Source organism: Cervus elaphus, chromosome 28, assembly GCF_910594005.1.
Source record: "Cervus elaphus chromosome 28, mCerEla1.1, whole genome shotgun sequence".
Classification (NCBI taxonomy): Eukaryota; Metazoa; Chordata; class Mammalia; order Artiodactyla; family Cervidae; genus Cervus; species Cervus elaphus.
Window position 1 is genome coordinate 31,811,365 of NC_057842.1, and position 26,606 is coordinate 31,837,970.

Below are 26,606 nucleotides of genomic sequence, written 5' to 3' on the forward strand. Positions count from 1 at the left end.
GTTTTTGCTACACATGTGTGTTACTGATAGTTCCTTGGTTTTAGATTAATCTTAAATGCTTGAAGCATTGAATTAATTTGCACTCTGTTAATCACTGTATTTATGAAAAAAATAAAAAAGTTTTTTCAGTCCTCAAAAATATTTTTATTCATTGTAGCCCTTAGCAAAGAAAAAAAATTTTGATGAGCCTGGGTATAAGTGAATCAGAACTATTTGGATTAAATTTCCCTATTATCTTTTAAACAAAACATGGTTTTTAAATTATGGAAAAAATTCCTTGGGAAAATGAATTTCGGATTTGGGGAAAATGTTGAATGTTTCAATCCCAAACAATTCTGAATTTATATATCTGCTGATGTAAAATATTTAGTGCTTTATTGATACATGTGTTATGAGTGAATATCTATAAACTGCTTTGTTTTATTTATGAAAAAGCAACGCCTGTTTGATGTCTTAAAACCCACTGTTATGTCCAACCCAAAAGGAACAGACAAAACAATAATAAATGAATCCCCAAAATAATTTTTATCTGTACAAATATAAATAAATTTTATCTGCTGCAATTTGACAGTTAGTGCCTCACCTGACATGTCTTTCTTTTCTTTCAGAAAGGCACTGTTATATAATGGAAAGAATATGTGGTTTGGAACATAACAGGTCCGCATGTGAATGTGGTCACATTTGTGGGCAACTAGCTTATGGGCAAATTATTCTACCTTGATGGTCACCAGTCTTCCCATAAATAAAGGAACTGTAGGAATAGTAATATGACTATAAAATTAAAGATCAAATTTTAAAAATCTCTGAGCTATTGTGACAGCCACATATTAATTTATGATTTCCTTTTATATTTGATAAAATTCAGTCATCCTCCTGATAAATGGAAAGACATGGGTTCAGAGGCAATCCCAATATATTTCAGAACAGAGGAGTCACACATATAAAATACTGTTCTAATGTATCTATAAATACTTAGTATTGCTAAATATTTATAGATTAGTTTTGAGACCTAGAAAATACCAAACATACTGATAGATGAGTGAAAATGCTGGTGAGAAAATGGATATTTTTGTTCTTTAAGTGTCAAGAAATTTATCTCTCTGATAAAGCAAAATATTCATTAGAATTCATTTGTCATTCATGTACATTGCATGAATAAAACAGAAATGGCCCAGTGGAACCATTTCTTGCCTAGCTTGATTATTGCATATATATGGAAAGAAACCCAGCATGTACATCTGGAAGTTCTCAGTTCACAACTGTTGAAGAACTTCTACATGTACAAGCAGGGTTTTGAGGAGGCAGAGGAACAAGAGATCAAATTATCAACATTCATTGGATCATAGAGAAAGCAAGGGAATTCCAGAAAAACATCTGCTTCTGCTTCACTGACTATGCTAAAGCCTTTAACTGTGTGGATCACAACAAGCTGTGGAAAATTCTTGAAGAGATGGGAATACCAGCCCACCATACCTGTCTCCTGAGAAACCTGTTTGCATGTCAAGAAACACCAGTTAGAACTGGACATGGAACAATAGACTGATTCCAAATTGGGAAAGGAGTATATCAAGGCTGTATTTTGTCAACCCTGCTTATTTAACTTATATGTAGAGTACATCATGTGAAATGCTGGGATTAAGATTGCCAGGAGAAATATCAATAACCTCAGATATGCAGATGATACCATTCTAATGGCAGAAAGTGAAGAGGAGAGGAACTAAAGAACCTCTTGATGGGGATGAAAAAGGAGAATGAAAAAGCTATCTTAAAACTCAACATTCAAAAAACTAAGATCATAGTATCTGGTCCCATCACTTCATTGCAGATAGAAGAGGAAAAGTGGAAGCAGTGACAAATTTTATTTCCCCAGGGACCAAAATCACTGTGGACAGTGACTGCAGCCATGAAATTAAAAGACACTTGCTCCTTGGAATGAAAGCTTTAACAAATCCAGACAACACATTAAAAAGCAGAGACATCACTTTGCCAAAAAGGTCCATATAGTGAAAGCTATGGTTTTTCCAGTAGTCATGTATGAATGTTGGACCATAAAGAAGACTGAATGCCAAAGAATTGATGCTTTCACATTGTGGTGCTGGAGAAGATTCTTGAGTCTCTTGGACTGCAAGGAGATCAAAGCAATCAATAGTAAAGGAAATCAATCCTGAATATTCATTAGGAAGACTGATGCTGAAACTGAAGCTCCAATACTTTGGCCATGGGATGCAAAGAGGCAACTCACTGGAAAAGACACTGGTGCTGAGAAAGATTGAAGGCAAAAGGAGAAGTGGCTGAGGATGAGATAGCATCACTGACTCAGTGGACGTGAATTGAGAAATCTCTTGGAGATAGTGGAGGACAGAGAAGCCTGGTGTGCTACAGTCCATGGGGTCACAAAGAGTCGGTCATGACTTAACAATGGAACAACAACAACAATAGGAAAGAAAGAATTCGATTTCAAAAATACATAAAGCAGTAAAATCAGTTATAAGTAATGTCATCAAATTATATTGATGTTGACCGCTCCACTGAACTGAGTTAAGGAGCTGTATCCAGTCATACGAAAGAGATTTCATTTTTAATTGCTAATGAGTGGTTCTTACAATGGCAAAGCAATCTTGCTCATGATTTAATTGGCTCAATTCTTACTTGAGAAATGAAGGTACAAGTCTCTAATCCTATTTTTTATCCTTAGCCTACCATTAAATTCTCACTCCCCTGCCTCTTCTTGGGTCCCCTACCTCTTTATTTTTCACTTACTATCTCCACTACTTGAAATACTCCTGAAAGACTTCAAGAAACTATTTTCAATGATTTCCTCACTCCCTTGAATTGAGCAGAATTTCTCTGACCTTTAAATCCCCATGAACTTCATAAATTATCCTTTATTGTTATTTTGTTTTATAACTCTTTATGCCTGGCACCCTGTGAAATCTGTGGGAAATCTTTCCTTGGTATCACTTTCTATATCTAGAACAGAGCCAGCTGAGCACAGTAAAAGCTGGCCACATAGAGGCATGCAGAGTTAAACTGTTCTAGTGGAGTCGGGGTGTGTTATGGGCAGCATGACATGGATTGGGATAATTTTTAGAGCAAGAGCCAGATTCAGCTCACATGTCTGACTGAGTAAGCCATTTTGGCTATAAAGATAAAGCCACACATGCAAGCAATTTGCTTCATCACAGATCTGTTTCATTTGTCCCATGTATATTTATGCAAAACCTACGCACTTCCTCCCTGATTTTATATGTTTTTTAAAGTTAGGGCCAACTATACACTAACCTGGGAAATATATCATTCATGTGATCTTTTTTTTTCTTCTTTGGAATGGACCCTAATACGTTACAAAAAAGGCAACAGATAAGATTCAAACCATTTTAAAAATGCTTAAATAGAGCATTACCACCTCTAAAATGTGTGCCCTTATCATTAGTTTAATTAGCATTCCTATACTTGTGCTGCTGTTTAGTTGCTAACTTGTGTCCATCTTTGCGATCTCATGGACTGCCTGCGATCTCATGGAGAAGCCTGCCAGGCTCCTCTGTCCATGGGGTTTCCCAGGCAAGAATACTGGAGTGACTTGCCATTTCCTTCTCCAGATCTTCCCCACCCAGGGACTGAACCCACATCTCCCACATTGGCAGGCAGACTCTATACCACTGAGCTCCCAGGGAAGCCTGAAGGAGTCTTTTGGGCCTAGAAAAGAAAACAATAGTCTCAAAGGCCCTTGCTGAATCATCTAACTTCGGAAAAAACAGAACAGAACTTTAGTTCTGCTCTGATGCTTCAGGCCGGTTACATCTATCTGGGTGGGACTTATCACCCCCTGTTCGGAAACCTTCCACCCCTTCTCCTGCCCAGAAGACTTATCACTCTCTGCCCAACTACAAATGTCATCTCAACTAAAGAATACTCAAAATATTCCGCCTGATTAACATTTCCCTTATCGCTTCCACAAACCTCCCTATGAATATGGAGCCTCCCTGTTCCCTCTCGGCGCTCAGCCTGGTCGTTAGGCCGACTGCCGCCCCTCCTTGCCTGAATAAAGGTAACCTACATCTGTTGAGGTCATCTTTCCTTTTCTGCCTCGTCCCCAACTATACCTTACAAAGCCCATAAGTGATTATTACCTAACTACTTTTGAGAGCAACCAAAGAATAAAGAAAAAAAAAAAGCCTTAAAAAATGTTCTTGATTTTTATCTAGTAAGTCCTAATTTGATTTTCTATATTTGACTTCAAGGTTATGAGAGTAATGAAAGCAGACACATTAAACATGATGCCTGCGCTGTGGTCTTCACTCAGGTGTGTTTCGTTTGCTCTCCTGACCTTGCTGCCGGTGTGGGGACAGCAGGGTATGGAGAGAATGAGCAAGTTCTGTCATGAGCTTCTCAGAGGAAACTTTTAGAGGAAGAAAATTGGGCAGAGTTGCCCAAAGCAAAAAAAGGCAAGAGGAAGAAAGTAATACAAACCATGTTGTTTATTATTTGTATAACAAAGTTTACAAATTTTTTTTTGTTTTGCTTTTCTTCAAAATTATAGGAAATATTGTGATAGTCTTTAAATGTACTTAATCAGTCCTGCAAAGGAAAACCTAGATTCATGGTAGAGAAAGAAGCTGATCTTCCATACACTTTCAAAAATACATCTCAAAAAAAAAAAAAAATGGATAAGAAAGTATTAAGTATGAATTAAATTTACCAAAAAGAATTATTAGAACACTATCCTTAAATATATTTTCCTTTTCATTAAAGTTTTTTTTTCTTCTAATTTCCCATTCTCGCTCAGTCGTGTCCAACTCTTTGTGACCCCATGGACTATACAGTTCATGGAATTCTCCAGGCCAGAATACTGAAGTGGGTAGCCTTTCCCTTCTCTAAGGGATCTTCCCAACCCAGGGACCATACCCAGGTTTCCCACATTGCAGGCAGATTCTTTTCCAGCTGAGCCACAAGGGAAGCTTGCTTATCCTGAAGGTATTACAATATCTAACTACAGAAAGATATCATAGGATTTTAGACGAGATGTTCTTTTTAAAAGGTCTAACACAGAGAAAATTATCTGATCAGTAAATGGGAGGGTTGTGACCCAGATTTTTCATGTTACTAGAATACGGCTATTTGCTGAGAGATTTATGAGAGTGAACAAGAGATCAAAAATTCCTCCTGAATGTTTGAGTTTTAGTAAACACCAAATTATTACTTTCCAAACAAATTTCTGTTTTTTTAAAAAGGCCTTTAGGATTAGAAAGTGAAATTTAATCTATGTTTGAATTATTGTCATTTGTGTCAGCAAAACATTATTTTACAAACTAATTCATGTTCTTGAAGCAATTTGAGTTGTGATATGGGGAAAGAAGAAAGAATGGGAGGAGAAGCCTAATGAAGATTTAAAATGTTTAATATTAGTGTAACAGATGAAAACCAAAAAGCAATAATTTGATACTATTCTTAATGTAATGTCTATTAAATAGATGCAAATAATGTTATTTACATTTCACACTATTTTTATTTCACAGAATATAAATATATCACCTAGGTAGAAACTTTTAAATAAGTTCTCTTTCTTTCTGTAAATTAACAATAAAATGCTAAGTATTCAGAATGATATAAAGGAATCAGTTTTTATGTGTTCCTTGATTACTGTTTTGATAAAGGCATATTGACTTGGAATAATAAATTTTAATTTTGGTACATTTGAGATACACTGACTCTCACTCATCTTTTTTTTTAGCAGATGAACAGTAATGCCTGTGTATCTAACAACTGCAGAGACATGATATTGGAATACTAACATGTAAGGTTATATTTTTATCCTGGTGCAAAATCAGGAACATCATTTTCACCATTCAGTTTTTCATAAACTTTATTGAACCTAAACAAGATACTGCAATTAAAAGCACTCATGCTATTCAGTGAATCAGAGCTTCATTTAAATCAGTAGTGGTACTGGACAATTTCATCTACCATGCTCTGCTTTGTAACTGTTCTCATTGCATAATGTAAATCTCTGACTTTGTCTAAAACCATGTTCTGAATATAGTACTTTAAATTTAATACGTAAATATTAGGATTTCAAAAAGTATTTCAATGTCCCAAGTTAAGATAAGTAGCATCTGGAATAAAGTATTATAGTCTGCTAATGAAATATTTCTGTGTTAGGAAAATAGCATCTCATGGCAAGGAGGAAATAAGCAAATCCTGGCATGATGAAGATTTCCTCCATCTATCTATCAAGAGCTTGTTAATAATACTGATATGTCAGTATAAATAATAGCAGCTACCATTTGAGCATGCAGCAGGTGCTATGTTATACATATATTATTTTGTCTGATTCTGATAAAAGCATAGTGAGATATTTACTATTATGCCCTTTTTGTAGCCGAGTAAACTTGAGAACTAAATGGGTTATATTATTTGCCCAAGACAAACACTTATTAACACTTGAATGCAGCTTTGTTTAGACCATAAGATGCTTTACCAAGATACAGTTTAAGAACTCAAGTTTTAGCAGCAGACTGGCCTCCTTATTTATGTATTGAGTTGCTTAACCTCTCTGTGTTGTTTTTCTTTTAATAAGCGGGAGTGTTGATAATGCCTACTTCACTGATTATCAACCCTCAAATCAAGATTGAAATTGAAAGGGAACTTTTAAGCAAAAGAAATTCTTGGGGCCCATCCTTTTATTAATTGAATAAGAATATCTTGTTTAAAAATTCTTGTTTAAATTATATAATATTGTTCTGTAACTGGCTTCTTTCACTCAATATCATTGACAGTGCAGATGGAACTGCCTCATTCCTTTTAACTTCTGCATAATATTTCATATGTGCATAAAACCATAGTTTATTTAATCACTGTCTTGATGAACATTTGTGCTGTTCCCATGGGTTGTAATTCTTAGGCAAAGGTAGCAATAAGGTTGGTCAAAATCTTAATATGTTTTGCATGTAAAAACAGAAACAATGGAAAAAGTTAAAAACATCAAATTAGGTTAAACAATTTTTCTTAAAGTAATATGAAGTAACTTTTCAAACAAAGTTATAGGAGTACATTATTTTAACTGACACACAGCTAATAAAAAGAGAACTTTTAAAAGTTTCTGGGTCACAGTGGAGTGACTGATGGCACTTGAATTTACTAGTGGCTTTCAATGAAGAGCTCGCAAATGCATCCCATGTGTTGGTCTTTGTGAGGATAAGCCTTTGAGGAGAGCTGAAGATGGGTTCCCTTTTAATTAACTCCATAGTAATGGGAAAAAGAATCGCTAAATGACCTAGTCTTTATTTTTGCCATTAACTCAGCTTAAGTATTAAGTTTGAAATTGTAAAACATGTACAAGTGGAAAATAGGTAGAGACCTATAATGAAGCAGTGTTACCAGAATAAGTTTCAAGAGAATTTTCCATGACACAAAGCCATACTCAAATGTTTATTTCAAAGAACCATAGATACAGCATTCTTTATTTTCTTTGTTTCAATTAGCTGTGTGTCAGGAATTTACAATAATGCTTTGAGTTGCATACCCAACATTTTCTGAAATTCCTGATAATTCTAGTTATTTCTTTATTCTCTCTCTTTCTATCTCCTTCCCACCACCTACCTTTTTCTGCTGCACTTCTTTTATTATGACAAAAAATGTTAGCACTGTCAAGCCCTGAATTATAATGGGCCCATATGGTTTTGATCACCTCAGTATCCATTCTTTGGCTGTATGTCTGACCCTCTCCTGTTCCCTGTGGTTTGTCTAGAATGACAATCATAGGGCTGTCTTTATTCCCCATCCCTCACCACATCTTCCAGTGGTTGGTACTCTATTAAAAGCTAGGACAATTACAAATATGTGTCCTGAGGGGAGACAAATGAAGAAGAATGTGATGGGCTCTGAGTGTCCCAGTTATAGCACAATAAAGAGGTGGTCCATTCCCAAGGTCTTGATACTTGATCCAAAGGTTCAAGTTTACATGTTTCCCAAAGTTTGTTCACCTGTCCTTTGCTTCTGTCATGTTCTCAGCTCCATTCTAGTAATTTTCATTCTTTACTTAATAGAACCATTTCAGTTGTTTGCAAAGGACTCTTGATGATTCAGGCATGAATTTTACATCTTATAGACCAGGCACTGAGCAAAGAGTTTTGTTTATTTCTTCTCTACTTCCATCTAAAATGTTTAGCCCAGGAACTCAGCTCATCTCAGAGCAGGAGGAGATGACCAGACTTATCATGTGGGACTAAGGAGTGGAGTTACATTGCTACCATGCCGAAAGGGAGGAATACACCGAGGAGGAGTACACAGACACATAAAGAATTATCATCCACACTAAGGCTCCTTGCTTCCACCTGGATCACCGACAACCTCCTTCCCTTTCACCATACCCTCACCACATACACATCTTCCCCCAGAAAAACTGTTTTGTTTGTACTGCGTGCTCTGGTTTTTTCTTCTGATTGGCATATTCATTTCCTTGCCATCTATCAAATTCACTTCAACTTTGAGCCCTACACCCTGATAAAATTCTTCTTAACTTTCCAGGCCACATCCGTGTACTAATACCTGTCACCAGCTTCTCTAACAGAAGATTAGGGGCAAGAACAGATTTAGAAGTCAGAAAAAGAAGAGAGTACTTGGGATATAACAGAAATGAAAATTTAGTCTTTCTGAGACCTCCATTATACTGTTGTGTTGGTTACACACTTGAAGCTTTTAATTTGATTTGAGTGCCTTCCCTGGTGGCTCAGATGATAAAAAAATCTGCCTGCAATGTGGGAGACCTGTGTTCAATTCCTGCATCAGGAAGATCCCCTGGAGAAAGGAATGGCAACCACTCCAGTATTCTTGCCTGGAGAATTCCATGGACAGAAGAGCCTGGTGGGCTACAGTCCATGGGGTCTCAAAGAGTCAGACATGACTGAGTGACTAACACTTCCACTTACATATTTTCACACTGAGTGCCTTAGAACGCTCTTTTGACCCTAGTCTTCCATTTCTTGGCTGTGGATGATGGAGGATCATTCTAATCTCTATATTCTTCTTCTTCTTCACAGGAATATGAAAATAAGATATTAAATGTCAGCAGGTAGCAGGTCACTTGCAAGGCAGCTGCTGAAGACTTTACTGCTTGTACATGAACCCTGACTATTCTTCAGCTCATATCAGGACCCTCAAGGTATGTATCAAACAATGCTTATTCTGTCTTCACAGGAAGATACAGATTTTCTGTCCTCTAATGAAAGAGAGATCTGAAGGGAACAGTAGCTGGGGCAGCTTCTCCAGCATCTGAGTTTATAATTGCATATTCCAGTTTCCCGATGGCCCCAGAAGAACGTTTCTGAGAGCAATGGTGACTCCTTCTCCGGCTTTGCTGGAAGTCCCAGAATTAACAGCAGTGCCAATGGAAGTTTAGACTTTCATTTTACCAGAGATAAAGAAAGCAATAGAAAATGAGGGGAAATACTGTGTCAGACTGAACTGAATTTAAAGCTGGAGAATATTCTCTTACCAACCAATATATTCTTCTCCCAGAAAGTAAGCAAAGGGTGAGCTGGTATATGGAAGTTGGCTTAGGTTTGTTCTTGTGCTGCTACGGTCATTGGGCATAAAGTGTTTGACTCTGCAATTCAGTGAATTAGTTTTCTTTGGGCCCTGAGGATACCTGATCCCATCCTTCCTTCTGTTCTTGATTCTCTTGGTCGGTACAAGTTGAAGATTACAACTTTGATCTTGTTTGCCTGTCTCCTTTGAGATGCATAATGGCTTACATATGTTAAAGTAGAATATTTATGATAAAACCACCTGGTTTCTCTAAGAATACTAGAAAGACTCATTCCCTACCCCCACTCCCATTAGAGTACATAGCATGGTCTTTTTTGTTTAATTTTTGTTTAGCAGTAGTTCTGCTAGCATGACAAATTTTACAAGGTACTGTGTACTAGACTAGATGCCACAATCATCACAAATAACCATTACTAAGAATATAAAGGAAAATATTTTTAAAAATAATTAAAAATAAAACCACTTAAGAGAACAGAAATCCTCTAAGAAAAGAAAAATTAGTATAAAATATTAATTTGGCAAACAGATACATCTAAAACCTCTCTCAGAAAAGTGGAAAACAGCAAACATCTGGGAGTCTTCAACTATTGAAGTAAAATTACAATCATTGGTTACAGGAGACTGTTCTTACCCCTTTCTTATAGACAAATAAGTCCATGGAACAACATATAAATAGGAGGAATCATCAAATCTCAAACTAAATACCCCTTTTCAGGATAAAAGTAAGCTGTGGGTAGAAATTCAGGAAACTATCGAAAAAAAACAAAAAAACAAAAACTAAGTTTCTAAAATTTGAACTTTGGAATACAACTCAGAAGTCAGCTCCCGCCTAAGTCTCTGATCTCTTATCCTACAGTCATACCAAGTGGTCTGTCCTGCTGCGTGAACACAAGCGCTTCATAGTCAGGGCACCTTCTGCCTGGATGCTCTTTGCCTGAGTATAAACACTCCCTCACTTCTTTCAGGTGTCACTTCTTCACCTTAATCGGAAGTATTTTTCTGCAGAACACTTATACGTTCCTGACTTACTGAGTATTTGTTTATTGTTTGCCTTTCGTTTTCTATAATGATAACTCTTTCAAGACAGGGACTTTTGTTTTGTTCACTGAAATTCCAGAACTTGAGAATGTGGCTAGAACATGGGAGATGCACATTAATATTTGTTGAATGAGTGAATGAAAAGTATAAAAGAAAGAAAGATAAACACAGAATGAGTGGTGGAGGTGAAGATGCACCACCCAGGTTCCCTCTTCAATCTTCAGCCCCTCCAGGGCTACCTCACTTTGGAGACACCCTCTTGTGGGTGGTCCACAGAAGCTCTATTATGCTGGCATTATTATTATTACTATTCAGTTAATACAAGATAACATGTAGATAATTCCCCCAAATCCCAGTTAGCAGGCAGAAAAGGCAGAAATTCAACCCCAAAAGTCCAATATAGATCTAATACTCTTGACCTTTTGTGTTACATGAAAACTGCTCCATGCTATGCTAGTAGATATTCCTTCCTATATGGAGTTCAGAGTATATGTTAAAAAATAATCGAATCTTTATTTTGAAGCAATGAGTATCTTATTTTTCTATGCCAATATTCAGTTTTACTACTTTGCAAAATGGAAGGTAACATAATAATTTATAAATCAGTGGGATCATTGTGTGTTTTTACACATTGTTCCTATTAGTGATCTCAGAAACTTGAAATCATAATCAGTTATTCCTGAGGATACAATGGAGATTTTTCTAGATTTTTTCCAACACTAAAGCTTAGGAATGAAGCAAAATATTAATCAGTACTTGGTGAGGTAAAGCTAAGGCACATGGCTTCATTTTTCATAGTATATACCTAGGAGTGGAATTGGTAGATCAGATGGCAACTATACATTTAGCTGTTTAAGGAATTGCCAGACTATTTTCCAAAGCATCTGTGCCATTTAACTTTTCCACCAGCAGTGTGTGAGAGTTCTTATTTCTCTCCATCTTTGTCAGTCCTTATTGTTATCTATCTTTGTGCTTTTATCCATCTTAATGGGTTTTTTGCCGGGAGATTGCTGGGAGAAATATCAATAACCTCAGATATGCAGATGACACCACCGTTATAGCAGAAAGTGAGGAAGAACTAAAAAGCCTCTTGATGAAAGTGAAAGAAGAGAGTGAAAAATTTGGCTTAAAGCTCAACATTCAGAAAACTAAGATCATGGCATCTGGTCCCATCACTTCATGACAAATAGATGGGGAAACAGTGAAAGACTTTATTTTTTTGGGCTCCACAATCACTGCAGATGGTGACTACAGCCATGAAATTCAAAGATGCTTGCTCCTTGGAAGGAAAGTTATGACCAACCTAGAGAGCATATTAAAAAGCAGAGACATTACTTTGCCGACAAAGGTCCTTCTAGCCAAAGCTATGGTTTTTCCAGTAGTCATGTATGGATGTGAGAGTTAGACTATAAAGAAGGCTGAGTGCCCAAGAATCAATGCTTTTGAACTGCAATGTTGGAGAAGACTCATGAGAGTCACTTTGACTGCGAGGAGATAAGCCAGTCCATCCTAAAGGAAATCAGTCCTGAATATTCATTGGAAAGACTGATGCTGAAGCTGAAACTCCAATACTTTGGCCACGTGATGCAAAGAATTGACTCATTGGAAAAGACCCTGATGCTGGGAAAGATTGAAGGCAGGAGGAGAAGGGGCTGACAGAGGATGAAATGGTTGGATGGCATCACTGACTCAATGGGCATGAGTGTGAGCAAGCTCCAGGAGTTGGTGGACAGGGAAGGCTGGCATGCTGCAGTCCATGGGGTCGCAAAGAGTTGCACATTGAGTGACTGAACAGAACTGAACTAAATGGGTGTGAAGCAGTATCTCATTGCGGTTCTGATTTTCATCGTTTTTAAAAAACATAACTTCCTAAAAGTAGTAAAAGTACTTATTAAAAGAAGTTCAGAATGTTTACCAAGGGTATACAGGAACTAACCATCAGAAACTAAAAGGAGAAACTGCATGACGGAAAATGCAATCATGTTTTCAAAACCTACTTTTTAAAATTTAGAATGAAAAATACATAGTAGGAAATTTATATTTAAAATATACTCAAGCTAAAAGAAAAAAAAATTCTTACAGGATAAACTCTGTGATAATGATGATGATTCTCTGAATAAACAATATTCTAATATCCCATTGGTCTGTGTAAGACCCTTTGCCAGAAAAAATACAAGGAGCACTGCCAAGTGAGTTGTGATAAGTGATTCCAGGCCAACTTTAGATAATCTATGTCTAAATTCTTTGGTTAGTGTTTTGAGCATCCATAATACTCTAGAAAATCAACAGTATTACTTGATTGCTCATTAGTCTTCTTATGTCTTCCTACTGTGTGTAAGACAGTGTATGTATCATGTACTTGTAATAAATGTAAGGTAGATTAATTGTAAAACTGAGAGCAGGATGTAGCAGATGATCCCTTTGCCAGGTAGCATTTGAAGTGAAAGACAGGAATCAGGCTTTGAATAATGGGAAGGTATCCACCATGCAGTATTCAACCCTACTATAGTCTTTTCATTTCTTTTCCTAAAACCCTAAAGGCTTAAGACGGGAACCCGTATATACTGCTCGAAAATACACCCATATATTTTCTCTGCTAGTACAGCCCTGGATTATGCTAATTGTCCTGGTGTCATCATTAATGTCTTTCTCTTCCAGTCTCAAAAGTCATCTGAAAAACTATTAAATTACATTTTCATCCTATTTATAAAAGACCTTCTATTGCAGTGGGAAATATGTGAATAAGATTCAGTGCCTGAGGAAGTGAAAATTTCAGGAATTAGGCACGTCTTCAAATGAAAGCTCTTTTTTCTATGGATAGATTAAAGAACCAAGGAGAGATAAACTGATGCCCTAATCTGAATTGTGTCAGATCTCCTTGTGTGCCTATGACTCTACCCCAGGTATACTCAGAAACACAGGTGTATCCAGCAGTGCAGGTGGTCCATTGGAGCACAAGCATCCTGATGGGGCCACTGGATTCTGTGTATTAAAACCTACTTCCAAGCTTTATTTGACAGAAGTGAAGAGGTTATTAAAATCTATCTGGATCAAGATATTTCTCAAAACTGAAGTGGATCTGGATATACGGGGTAGTTCCTTGGATTGGCCTCTAATGAATTGGGGTGATTGAAGCAGCAACTGACCTTGTTCTTTCCTCCTCAGGCCACTTTAGAAGGTAATTAATTAGGAGGGGGTGCAGGTGGGCAGGACATGTATTTTTCTTCTTCCCAATCAGTGCAAATTTAGCACTAATCCAAGATCCTCAGGCCTGGCTTTTGATCATGGGTAATGGCACATTTTTGGTTATAATTTTCAACAACTTCCAAGATTTACTGTAAAAAATGGCAGTTATGGGCCATGGATCAAGTAGAGAATTTACTGTTTTAGATATTTGCTGTCTGTGTTTAGATAATTAGCTGGATCATATTATATGTCACACATTTAGTCACCTGGCATATAAGCTGGAAATAATTGTTGCACATATTTTAACTTCATTTTGAATTACTTTTATAAATTGCATTTGCTAATTTGAGTCATACATGACCCTGGATGATTATAGAGTGTGTGTTTAGTCAAGAAGTTATTCCATAATAACAACGGAACAACTAACTTTTGTTAGTAGTGATGCTTCCTAAGGCCCACTTGACTTCACATTCCAGGATGTCTGGCTCTAGGGGAGCGATCACACCACTGTGGTTATCTGGGTCATGAAGATCTTTTTTGTACAGTTTTTCTGTGTATTCTTGCCACCTCTTCTTAATATCTTCTGCTTGTTAGGTCCATACCATTTCTGTCCTTTATTGTGCTCATCTTTGCATGAAATGTTCCCTTGGTATCTCTATCTAATTTTCTTGAAGAGATCTCTAGTCTTTCCCATTCTATTGTTTTCCTCTATTTCTTTATGTTAATCACTTTCCTATTTGTTTTTGCTATTCTTTGGAGCTCTCCATTCAAATGGGTATATCTTTCATTTTCTCTTTTGCCTTTCACTTCTCTTCTTTTCTCTGCTATTTGTAAGGCCTCCTCAGACAGACATTTTGTCTTTTTGCATTTCTTTTTCTTGGGGATGGTCTTGATCACTGCCTCCTGTACAATACCATGAATCTCCATCCATAGTTTATCAGGCACTCTATCAGATCTAATCCCTTGAATCTATTTGTTCCTTCTACTGTATAATTGTAAGAGACTTGATTTAGGTCATACCTGAATGGCCTAGTGGTTTTCTCTACTTTCTTCAATTGAAGTCTGAATTTGGCAATAAGGAGTTCATGATCTGAGTCACAGTCAGCTCCTGGTCTTGTTTTTGCTGACTGTATAGAGCTTCTCCAATCTGATTTTGGTATTGACCATCTGGTGATGTCCATGTGTAGAGTCTTCTCTTGTGTTGTTGGAAGAGGGTGTTTGCTATGACCAGTGCGTTCTCTTAGCAAAACTCTGTTAGCCTTTGACCTACTTTGTTTTGTACTCCAAGGCCAAATTTGCCTGTTACTCCAGGTATCTCTTGACCCACTTGTGGTTCCATTATTGTGGAATGATAAAACAACGAAAATAGGGTAACTTTTCTGATGGTCCAGTGGTTAAGACTGTGCTTCCAGCACAGGGGGCACGGGGAACGTGGATTCAATTCCTGGTCAGGGAACTAAGATCCCATACGCTGTGCAGCATGGCCAAAAGCAAACAAACAACAAATACAAAACCAACAATGAAAATAAATGGAGCACCTTACTGCCTCAGAGTGAATATTCTGCCCTGTTACTGTTGTCTCTGTAAACGTGTTTGCTTTAGTCTCTCTTTTTCTTTTTTGTATCTTTTGCGTGCACGCACACACCACACACACACACACACACACACTGCCTCCCTTAAATTTAGAGTTGATCAAATCCAAAATCGGTTCCAGTTTTGGATGCCTGAGGATTGTAGTTCACCATAATAGAGAGAAAGCAAGAAGTAGGAGCATGTTCATACTAGTTCATGCTATATTATTCTGATTTCATCCATTGCTTGCAAATGAATATCATCCAAATGGGTCTAAAGCTTCTTTCAGTACAGGGTTAAAAAGGGCAGAGAACACAAACACAGCAGATGGCAAATGGAGCATAAAACTTAATTCTGAGATAAATAGAAAAGTGAAGTAGAGTCAAATTTTCCATGTCTTCTGATCAAATAATGGAAAGAGAAGGGCTCATCAAATGAGATCCTGGAAACAGAAGATGCTGAGTGTGAACAATTTTGAAATCCTATCCAAACCCCAATATACATGTACAGAAAACAAGTATCTGTGTGTTCTGTTAAATGGTTGTGTGGTTTCAGGATTTACTCCAGTTGCTGCGGTCAGCAGTTCTGGGTTCTATCCTCATCCTCGGCCAAGGACATCTTTGAGGAGACTTGCAATGTGCCCTCAGCCCGAGTCTCTGTCTCTAGTCCCCAGATCACTTTGAATGTTGTGTGTATCCTCAGGTCAGCGTGCCCCTTCTGAAAGCACTGTTCTCCAGTGTTTCGTTATGCTGTTACTGTCGGCGTCTCAGTTATGGTGAATTCTGGTTCTTTAGGAGACTTTAGTTTGACTCATGGAAAACTGTCTGGGTAAAGGTAGCAGAGACTTCTGAAACCTGACATAGTCACGTGGTTTCAAATTAAAGTGAAATCTGAGTTTTCAGTGCTTTTAATTTTCTCTAAGTTTAAAAGATGGAAGATATCAGGATAAAAAATGACTAGGATAATTGGGGATATTTTCTAACATGATTGATTTTGCTGTTGGTTAACACTAAGTTCCTTAATTTGATGTATATTTAAAAAAATGTTCTCACATGTTATATGAAAACTTGTATGAGCCTAAAAACAATAACAACAACAAAATATCTGGATCTATTGTAATCAGCCTGATAACTTACTACCTTAAATGAGAAGGTAGACTATCCTTCCACCAGTGTCCACTTCATAAATATTTAAGTCCCTTGCTTGAATTAGAACACTGCACTTAAAAGCTATGAAGGACAGAACTATGAGTCCATTTGAATTTAATATTTAAAGGTGATCTAATAGAGAAATAATTTATGTCTTGGGCACAAATACAAACCAAACATGGCTTAATTCTTAATAATGAAAAATATAACAATATTCATTTGGGTTGCTTCTATTTTACTCAGCCTAATTGCTGTAAATCTAAAGTTATGACTATAATTATTTTTTAGTTCTTGTGCTATAAGTTGGTATTGATGGGAAATGTCTTGAAGCAAAATGAGTTCATTTTATATATCATGTCTTTGTGAAGGCAAATCAAGTTTCCAAATCAAGTTGGAACCAAATAGTTCCAACTCTCTATTGTTAAGACAAAAGGAACCAAATAGCCTTAATTTAGTATTTCCTCTTTCATTATTTTTACTTAAGCCTACACGTGAGCATTTCCTTCTCCCAAACCTTTACATCAGCAGTTTCCTAAGTTGCCTTGCTATATTGATTTCATGTTTATGTCATTAATCATATCTGTCAGATTTTTTCCCCAGTGGATGGACAACTTTGCAGACTGATTTTCATATCCAAAGTGTTAAATTTCCTTCCATTCCCAGGGTTCTGTTTCTAACGGTGCTCACTGAAAAATGCTATGTCAAAATTTCAGGCAAGTTGATCGATCTTTTGAATCTCAATCTTCTCATCTGTTAAAAAAAAAAACAAGAAGATCAAAACAGACTATATCTACATTTCCCATAGCTTTAAGTAAGTATGTATAACGTGTGACTAACATAAATGAATATAACAAATCTCTCAGTAGGATTTACAATTCCTCGAATTTTTACTACTTCTGGGAGGTAGTCAATAATATAATTTAGTCAGTAGATGGCACTGTTTATTATAGTATTAGGATTCAGAAAGAAGTTATAGAATTCCAATTAGCTACCTGATCAGGGTCTGAGTAGGAGAAGAGGAGGTTCTGTTCTTACAGAAGAAAAGACATAGATTCTTTAAAGATTAGAGTGACCTTGAGAAGGAATCTAGTCCATCTTCCTGGCTCATTAGTCCTTTACAAGGAAAATTCTTGTAATTCAGACATTTTTCAAAGTGATGGATATTTTTAAGCATACTTCATTTATCCCTTTCAAATTTGAAACACTCAGGATAGCTTCTATCCTAATTGCACTTTTTTTTTTTTTCAAATGTCTTCGTATTTGGTCCTGAGTAAAATTAAGAACAATTCTTCCCATTCTTTTCCTGTAAGAGCCTTCAAGGTATATAGGGAACACTTACCATATGCACGTATTTTTTTCTTTCTTGGGGTCTTCAGTCTGAAAAACACATCAAATTTGGGGGAATGACTATCCATAGTCTAAAATGTGAATTTTAATTTAGAATATTGCCTTGAATTCTAACATACCATTATATAAGCCCACAAGTACAATCCAGTATCTATACAAGCATTTAGATGTAAAATAATTAAAATATGTAAATGTTTACAGGACACAACATTAAATACATAGTATTTCCATTAGCCATAACCATCACATCTTTTGGAGAAATTTATAGATCAAAACAAACAGAATATAATTCATGTTCTTTCAACTACCATTTCTTAATCTTTCTCTCATTTTGCCAATTTTTTCATGAATTTAGAAGTTTCTAAATGAAAATAAATTAGTAATTAAAGTCCTACATAAGTGAACATTATTTACTAAATATTCAGAATAGTTTTATTATAAATTCAGAGGGTTAACCATCTCAGATAATTATTACTTTTTTCTTTAAAAATGTCAAGAAAATATCAGAGCACTTAACTTTTTATAATTCTTTCTCTCTCTACTGTATTTTAAGTCTATTAAAGTCAGGGAATATGTTTCACTTATCCATGAACCCCAAGAGCCTTGAAGATACTAGCTTAATAAAGATATACAGTAGTGCATAATAAATATTAATTGAATGAATACTTTCACCAAGTTAATTCAATTATTCAAGAGAGTTAACTACTCAAAATATAGTTTCAATAACTATTATGTCAACATTTGATTTTCCTCTGATGTCTACTTATCACTGTGTCTTAAGACTTTTTAGTAAACAGCCTTGTATTGTTAATAAAAAATAAAAACAAGGATAAAGAAAAGCACTTGAAAATTAATCAATGAAATGTAATTTTATATTAATTAATTATATTTTATCATCTTCTGGTTATTATAAATATATTATTGAATCATATTATTCTGTACAAAAAGGTTTTTCATAGGAAATATTATATATATCCCTTCTTTGTGTTCTCTTACAATTATAAGCTTACTTATTATTTTAAATTATAAGAAAATTTTAAATTTAGAAAAACACTGAGGGTTTAATCTTTTTGTTTCATTTTGTTTCGGGAATCTCATGTTGTACATTTTACCATTTTGAAAGTAAAGTTTAACATTTCTTAAAGTTAAATTTTAAGAAAGCGTTTCTTAAATTTCACCAATTGTCAACAATTATAGGATGGTATATGTGCTTGAATCTTTATTCTACACAATTCCTAATATTATTTCAAATGGACCCTGTGGAGGAAAACTAACATGTTTGATTAATAAATGTACTTAGTACTTGAAAAAATTACTTGGTATCCTGTGATATCATTTGGTGTCCTATGAATGTTTTTAAAATAAATAGATTTAGCCTCTTTGAGGAGATATACACATGGCAACAAATGTATGAAAAGATGTTCAATATTATTAGCATGAAAAAAATGCAAATTGAGATCATGATGTGGTATCACCATACATGGAGTGATTTTCACTTTCACTTCACTTTCACTTTCAAGGTAAAAATAGTAACAATACAGAATGCAGGTAAGGATGCAGAGAAGCTGGGTCTCGCACACACTACTAGTGAGAATGTGAAATGGTACAGCCACTCTGGAAAACAGTTTGGTTTCCTTAGAAAGTTACATACACTTATCATAAAACTCAGCACTTGCAGTCCTGCACATTTATTCCAATAAAAAGAAATGAACTATTCATAATGCAACAACTTGGATGAATGTCAAGGTCATCATGCTGAGTGAAAAACAAACATGTCTAAACATCACATACTGCATGATTCCATTTATATAATATTTTGAGATGACAAAATTACAGAGAGGAAAAACAAGTTAGTAGTTGTCAGAGATTATGGATGATGGTGGGAGAGTGTTATAAAAGGGGAGTGAGAAGGAAGAGATCTTTGTAAATGATGGCATGGTTCTGCATCTTGATTATGTTGGTCATTACCCAAATCTACACGTGTGATAAAGTGTCACAGAACTACGCACACACACTGCTCTGACACTGATGTCAGTTTTTCTGATTTTATATTATGCTACAGTCATAAAATATAACCATTGGAGAAGGTGAGTGAAGAAGACAAGGGACTTCTCTCTATTATCTTCCCAATGTCTTAATGAATCTATAATTCTCAAAATACAAAACTTTAAAAAACATTTGCCATCTTGTTTTAATGACCAAAACAGACCACATATTCTTTTCCTTTCTTTCCTCAGTACAATTGTTAATTATTTTATACTTAAAAATTATTCTCTTCTGGTAAATTTGTTTAGCAAGTTATCTAGCAAGATAGCTTGCTAGACTAAACAATCTCAGCAATCTCTTCTGCTTTTGAAATAGTGCAAAAGATTAAGGGTATGTGGGAGAAATTTTGCAAATTTATCTCTTCTCAATAGCAAGGATGGCTAAACATAGAGTATGCTGAAGTTCATTGGGAAAGAAACACGCTTATGTAGGAGTGCTTATTTCTAAAATAAAGATTTAAAATGCTTTCTCTACTAGCTGAAATGGAACTGCCCCAGTGGCTCAGCAGGTAGAAAATTCACCTGCTAATGTAGGAGACACAGGAGACGTGGGGTAAATCCCTGGGTTGGGAAGAACCCTTGGAGGAGAAAAATCAACCTACTCCAGTACTCTTGCCTGAAAAGTCCCATGGACAGAGGAACCTGACAGGGTATAGCCCTGCAGAGAGTCAGACATGACTGAGTGACTAAGCATGCTACTTAAAAGTGATGATTGTTTGTCTTTTTTTGGAAATATAGATCATTGCTTTTGCTTATTGTAATCAAGACACTATAAAACTAGAACTTCCTTCCCATCCCATGTTATATATTTAAATGTGAACAGAGAAAGAAGCTATTAGGAATAAATCTTCCATTTATTCCCCAATCAAATGATGTACTATACAATGAAATGCTTTGCATTTTCATTTGGCGCACAGATGTGTCTGGAAGGAAACTGACTTAGGAGTTCAGGATGTCTAGCCATAAATTATTCTCTGCCTCATAGCACGATACAAAAGATAAAAATTTTAACTACCAATTCTACTGCTAAAGAACTCTCAAAAATACTATTCTGTCTGAAGAACTTTTGAAATAAAAAAATGATATACTTATCTGCTGCTCACAGATACATACCTTAGGTCACAAAATTGGAAAATTCTATCAGTTGCATGTCATTAAATCTGCAATAATTTGTGATTATTCTTTACTGTCATTTCTTTATAAGTTGAAGTTATTCCTGCAGTCACTCACAAAAACTAAAATAACATCAACATCTTCAGCCCAACTTCTAATAAAATACTTGATATATTAAACATATTTGTCCATGAACATTTGGCCTAATAGTATTTTTATATTTCCCTATAAACATGTGTAAAATAACTTTATGAGCTAAAATCTATTTAAAAACTGTGTCTTACAAGTCTTTTGCAAAACCTATTGATGCCTCTTTCTATATGTTAAAGCAATTCTCTGTATTTTCAGTCTTTTCTTCTTCACTTGTTACTGGAGTCCAGAAGTGAGTGTATATTTTACTCTTCCAGCTTCAGGTCTATTATTGACTTCACATGGGCCAAAGGTATGGTATTGTACTTGTACCAGTCTAAGTCTTTTCCGATGAGTTGGCTCTTTATATCAGGTGACCAAAGTATTGGTGCTTCAGTTACAGCAACAATCTTTCCAATGAATATTCAGGGTTGATTTCCTTTAGGATTGACTGGTTTGATCTCCTTGCAGTCCAGAGGACTCTCAAGAGTCTTTTAAGAGCACTACAATTGGAAAGAATCAGTTCTTCGGTGCTCAGCCCTTTCTCTGTTCCAACTCTCACATGCCTACATGACTACTGGAAAAACCATAGTTTTGACTATACGGATTTTTGTTGGCAAAGTGATGCCTCTGCTTTTTTAATACACTGCTAGGCTTGTCATAGCTATTCTTCCAAGGAGCAAGAGTCTTCTACTTTCATGGCTGCAGTCACCATCCACAGTGAGTTTGGCGCCGAAGAAAATAAAATTTGTTACTGCTTTACGTTTTCCTCTTCTATTTGCCGTGAAGTGATGGGATCAGATGCCATGATCTTATTATTTAATGTTGAGTTTTAAGCAAGCTTTTTCACTCTCCTCTTTCACCTTCATCAAGAGGCTCTTTAGGTCCACTTCCCTTTCTGCTATTAGAGTGGTATCATCTGCATATCTGAGGTTGGTGATGTTTCTCCCAGCAATCTTGATTCCCGCTTATAATTCATTCAGTCCGGCATTTCGCATGATGTACTCTGCATAGACATTAAATAAGCAGGGTGATAATATACAGCCTTGTCATACTCCTTTCTCAATTTTGATCCAGTCCATTGTTTCAGGTCCAGTTCTAACTGTTGCTACTTGACGTGCATGCAGGTTTCTCAGGAGACAGATTGAGTGGTCTGGTATGCCTATCTCTTTAAGAATTTTCCACAGTTTGTTGTGAACCACACAAAGGCTTTAACATAATTAATGAAGCAGAAGTAGATGTTTTTCTGGAATTCCTTGCTTTCTCTGTGACCCAACAAATGTATTTAGTCTAGTACCTGAAAGGAGAAGCTGTGTCGCGTGCTCTCCTAGAGACCAAAACGACCTGAGAGCATGACCGGGAGGCCAGAGTGGCTCAGCCGTTCTCACTGGGACTGCAGTACTGTGAACACTGCAGCAATCTGTGCCGCCTCCACTCACCCCTGAAGAGGGGAAAATAACTACACTTAGCTCTATGCCCATGTAAAATAGAAAATGTGCTTCTCAGCTCTGTAGCCCACGTCTCCTTTCAATAGGTTGAAAAATTTCATCCTTTTGAAGTTAATTGAAATTACCAAATACATTAAGTATGATGACACACCCATACAAACTCTAACATCATCAAGCTTCTGAATATGATGTTTCAAAGTTGTTCACCACCACTAGTGTTGGATTCCCAAATCCACACATTAATGTTAAAGACTCTTAGCTCACAGTCTCCATAACCCAACCTTTCCTGGCATCAAAGACTGAGAAGAGTTGTTGAGTTGGAGTGTTGGTTTGAAGTGATAATGCTTTGGGGTTTTTCAGAACATCTTAAAATGTTGATGGTGAATACACATGTGAATACAGTTATATGGCAAATGTCCCAGGGCACCAAACAAGAGACAGAATGAGTCAAGAATCTTTGACTTGCAAGTGTGAAAGTATAATGGAATCTGGTTGGTTTTTCAGTTCAGCAATCAAAAGGAAGTCTAACTAGTTCTGCAGGTCATCAGTTTTCTCATCGTCCTTTTCTAGGCTATACCATGAAGCCCAGAGGGTTTGCCAATGCCTATTGACCAAAGTATTCAATAAAATACTCCTTTAACTTGCTAGAAGGAGCTTCTTTAGGGTGCTCTTCTCTCCCTCCCATGGCACACCTTCCTACCCACTGGCACTCCAGAATTCCGCAACCTCTTTACTTTGATCTTTTTTACTTGTCTTATTCTGTCTGCAATTTAGAGCTTAATTATACTTATGAATAATTTGGAAGTTCCCAGAATGACCTCCGGTGAGGTATGTCAGAAGGCATCCCATCCCTGAATCTCACCCCAGTCCTTAGGAAAGCAACAGCTGAAACTTTACCTCTTCTTTGACCTTGGGAAAGAGAACTCCAAATCATTTTCAAGCAGTTATTTAACTGAATTTTCTGCAGAGTTTCCCTAGTCTTTTTACTTTAGCTATTAGACTACATAAACAAAACTATAAATTTTCAATATCTAAAAGAAACTATATCAACCCTGGCTGAAAATACAAAATTAGAAATTGACCCAAAATTAGTACATTAGAAATTGACCAAATAAACTGTTACTTTTAGCACTTGTTTTATAGTAAGAGATTGTCATATTTTCAATTGCATTATAGAAGTATTGGCAAAAGAAGTTATTGAAATTCTTTGCACACATATGCACACACACTCTTGTGCACACACACATATAAACATGCAAACATGCATGTGCCCTTCATATGGTACATGATGCATTAATTAGTGTTTAAAATTCTAGTTGAAATTCGTTATAAAATTAATTAATTTTATATAATTTTAACAGAGTTACTGATGGCTAGAGATAATGATTGCATGGTAAATTACTTAGGTTAAAAAAATGATTATAAGATTTTTAAAAAATGAAATACATGTGTCCATAAAAAGAAAGCTTGAGGAGTAGAGAAAGATAAATTATAATATGTAGGCATAACATTATTCCTAAATGCTTTTCTGAGGCTTCAGTTACTTTCCAATTGTAAAAATTACTCATTTTAGGATGGCTTCTGAAGGCTGGAAGGAAGAAAATATTTGATGACAATTTTTGAAAAGAAGATATGTAAAACAATATGGTAGTTCTTCAAAGAATTAAGAATAGAACTGCCATGTAAATCCAGCAATTCTACTTCTGGGTATTTATCCAAAGAAAATGAAAATACTAATTTGAAAAGTGCATACATCCCCTTGGGCCTGCCTGAGAGCTCAGCTAGTAAAGAATCCACCTGCAATGTAGGAGACAGTGGTTTGACTCCTGAATTGGGAAGCTCCCCTGGAGAACAGATAGGCTACCCACTCCACTGTTCTTAGGCTTCCTTGATGGCTCAAATGGTAAAGAGTCTGCCTTAATTGTGGCAGACCTGGGTTCGCTCCCTGGTTTGGGAAGATCCCCTGGAGGAGGGCATAGCAACCCACTCCAGTATTCTTGCCTGGAAAATCCCGTGGACAGAGGAGCCTTGCGGGCTACAGTCCATGGAATCGCAAAGAATCGAACAGGATTAAACGACTAAGCACATACATTCCCATGTTCATTGCAGCATTATTTACAATAGGCAAGATATGGAAACAACCTAAGTTTCCAATGATAGATAAATGGATGAAGAAATCATGGAACATTTCTTTACAATGGAATCTTATTCAGCCACAAAAAAAGAAGAAAATCTTTCCATTTGTAGCAACATGGGTGAACTTTGAAAGCATTATGCTAAATGAAATAATAAGTCAGAAAGAGAAAGACAAATACTGTATGATCTCTCTTATATGTGGGATCTAGAAACAAACCAAAAATTAAAAAGCCAAGCTAAAGATAAAGAGAACAAATGATTGATTGCAAGAAGCAAGGAGTGAAGGAAGAGAGAAATGAGTGAACTCGGGTTTTTTTTTGTTTGTTTGTTTTTGTGTTGTTGTTGTTTTTTTTAAACTTACGTAAGTTCAATACAAATTTAAAAGGAAAAAAAGTCTATATAATTTTCTAATTGTTAGTCTAACATGTTACTCTCAAGAATGTAATGAGGTTATTTCCAAAACCTCTTAAATTCTGAAATATAACAATGGTTGTGGTATGTGCATGCTCAGTCATTTCAGTCATGTCCCACTCTTTGCGATCCTATAGACTGTAGCTTGACGGGTTTCTCTGGCTTTCTCCAGGCAAGAATACTGGAGTGCATTACCATGCCCTCCTCCATGGGATCTTCCAGACTCAAGGATCAAAGCCACGCATCTGCCTTCTCCTGCATTGCAGGCAGATTCTTTACTGCTGAGGCACCAGAGGAGCTCAAGAAGAATGCTTACCAGTATTGAAACTCAAAGGCCACCTAAATACAAGTGTAGTGAGCAGACAAATATCTCTGATGACAAATCTAAAATATGCCTTGCCCAACCAAAATTAATCTGTTGGAAAATTTCACATGATCAGGCTACTTGAAGCAAAACCTATACCGTGTTATTATGCTTCTCTTCTTAGGAGGAAGTCATACCACATTGCAGGGAAGTGTGCTTTAATGTTACATTTATAACTACACCCCTGAAATATTTCATACAAATCATGTAAGAATCTTACCACAAAAGAAAAATTCTGACTTAAGAAAGCTAGATAACATTTTCATGTTTATGTATACATTTTACAACACCCCACGCCTTCTTATTGAGTTAGACAAGGCTGTGGTCCTGTGATCAGATTGGCTAGTTGTCTGTGATTGTGGTTTCAGTCTGTCTGCCCTCTGATGCCCTCTCTCAGCACCTACCGTCTTACTTGGGTTTCTCTCACCTTGGACATAGGGTATCTCTTCATGGCTGCTCCAGCAAAGCGCAGCTGCTGCTCCTTACCTTGGATGTGGGGTAGCTCCTCTCGGCCGCTCCGCTCCTGCTCCGTCCCAGCCAACACTCCTGAATTGATGCTTTTGAACTGTGGTGTTGGAGAAATCTCTTGAGAGTCCCTTGGACTGCAAGGAGGTCCAACCTGTCCATCCTAAAGGAGATCAGTCCTGGGTGTTCATTGGAAGGACTGTTGTTGAAGCTGAAACTCCAATACTTTAGCCACCTGATGCGAAGAGCTGACTCATTTGAAAAGACCCTGATGCTGGGAAAGATTGAGGGCAGGAGGAGAAGGGGATGACAGCGGATGAGATTGTTGGCTGGCATCACCGACTCAATGGACACAGGTTTGGGAGGACTCCGGGAGTTGGTGATGGACAGGGAGGCCTGGCGTGCTGCGGTTCACCGGGTCTCAAAGAGCCGGAAACGACTGAACGACTGAACTGAACATCTTATTAATTCCTCTTTCCTCTAATTTAGAGCATGTACTTTCATTTCCCATTTTTGGCTTAAAATTTTATGACAATAATTTGACACATTTATTTAGAACAAGAAATTCATCTAATGACTCGTGTAAAAGGATACTCACAAAATAAAAATAAGTGTGCATTTTGAACCATTCAGGTGTTTCCAGAGTTACTTAGATGTT

The 26,606-nt window shown here is 36.5% G+C and overlaps 2 long non-coding RNA genes across 5 annotated transcripts in view; one reads left to right on the forward strand and one right to left on the reverse strand.

Moving 5' to 3' along the window:
* LOC122685263 overlaps window positions 1–26,606 on the forward strand; it is a 212,356-nt gene that overhangs the window by 172,137 nt on the left and 13,613 nt on the right. For 3 of the 4 annotated variants that reach the window (XR_006338313.1, XR_006338312.1, XR_006338315.1), the window contains one exon: window positions 9,039–9,160. This is a non-coding gene — a long non-coding RNA (uncharacterized LOC122685263). Of the gene's footprint in view, window positions 1–5,731; window positions 5,795–9,038; window positions 9,161–26,606 lie in introns of all 4 variants that reach the window. The other variant, XR_006338314.1, reaches the window with a different exon arrangement.
* On the reverse strand, window positions 15,565–26,147 carry LOC122685265. Its single transcript, XR_006338318.1, has 3 exons — window positions 25,970–26,147; window positions 17,830–17,867; window positions 15,565–17,240 (listed from the first exon to the last, which is right to left on the reverse strand). It is a non-coding gene; the product is annotated as an uncharacterized LOC122685265 (long non-coding RNA).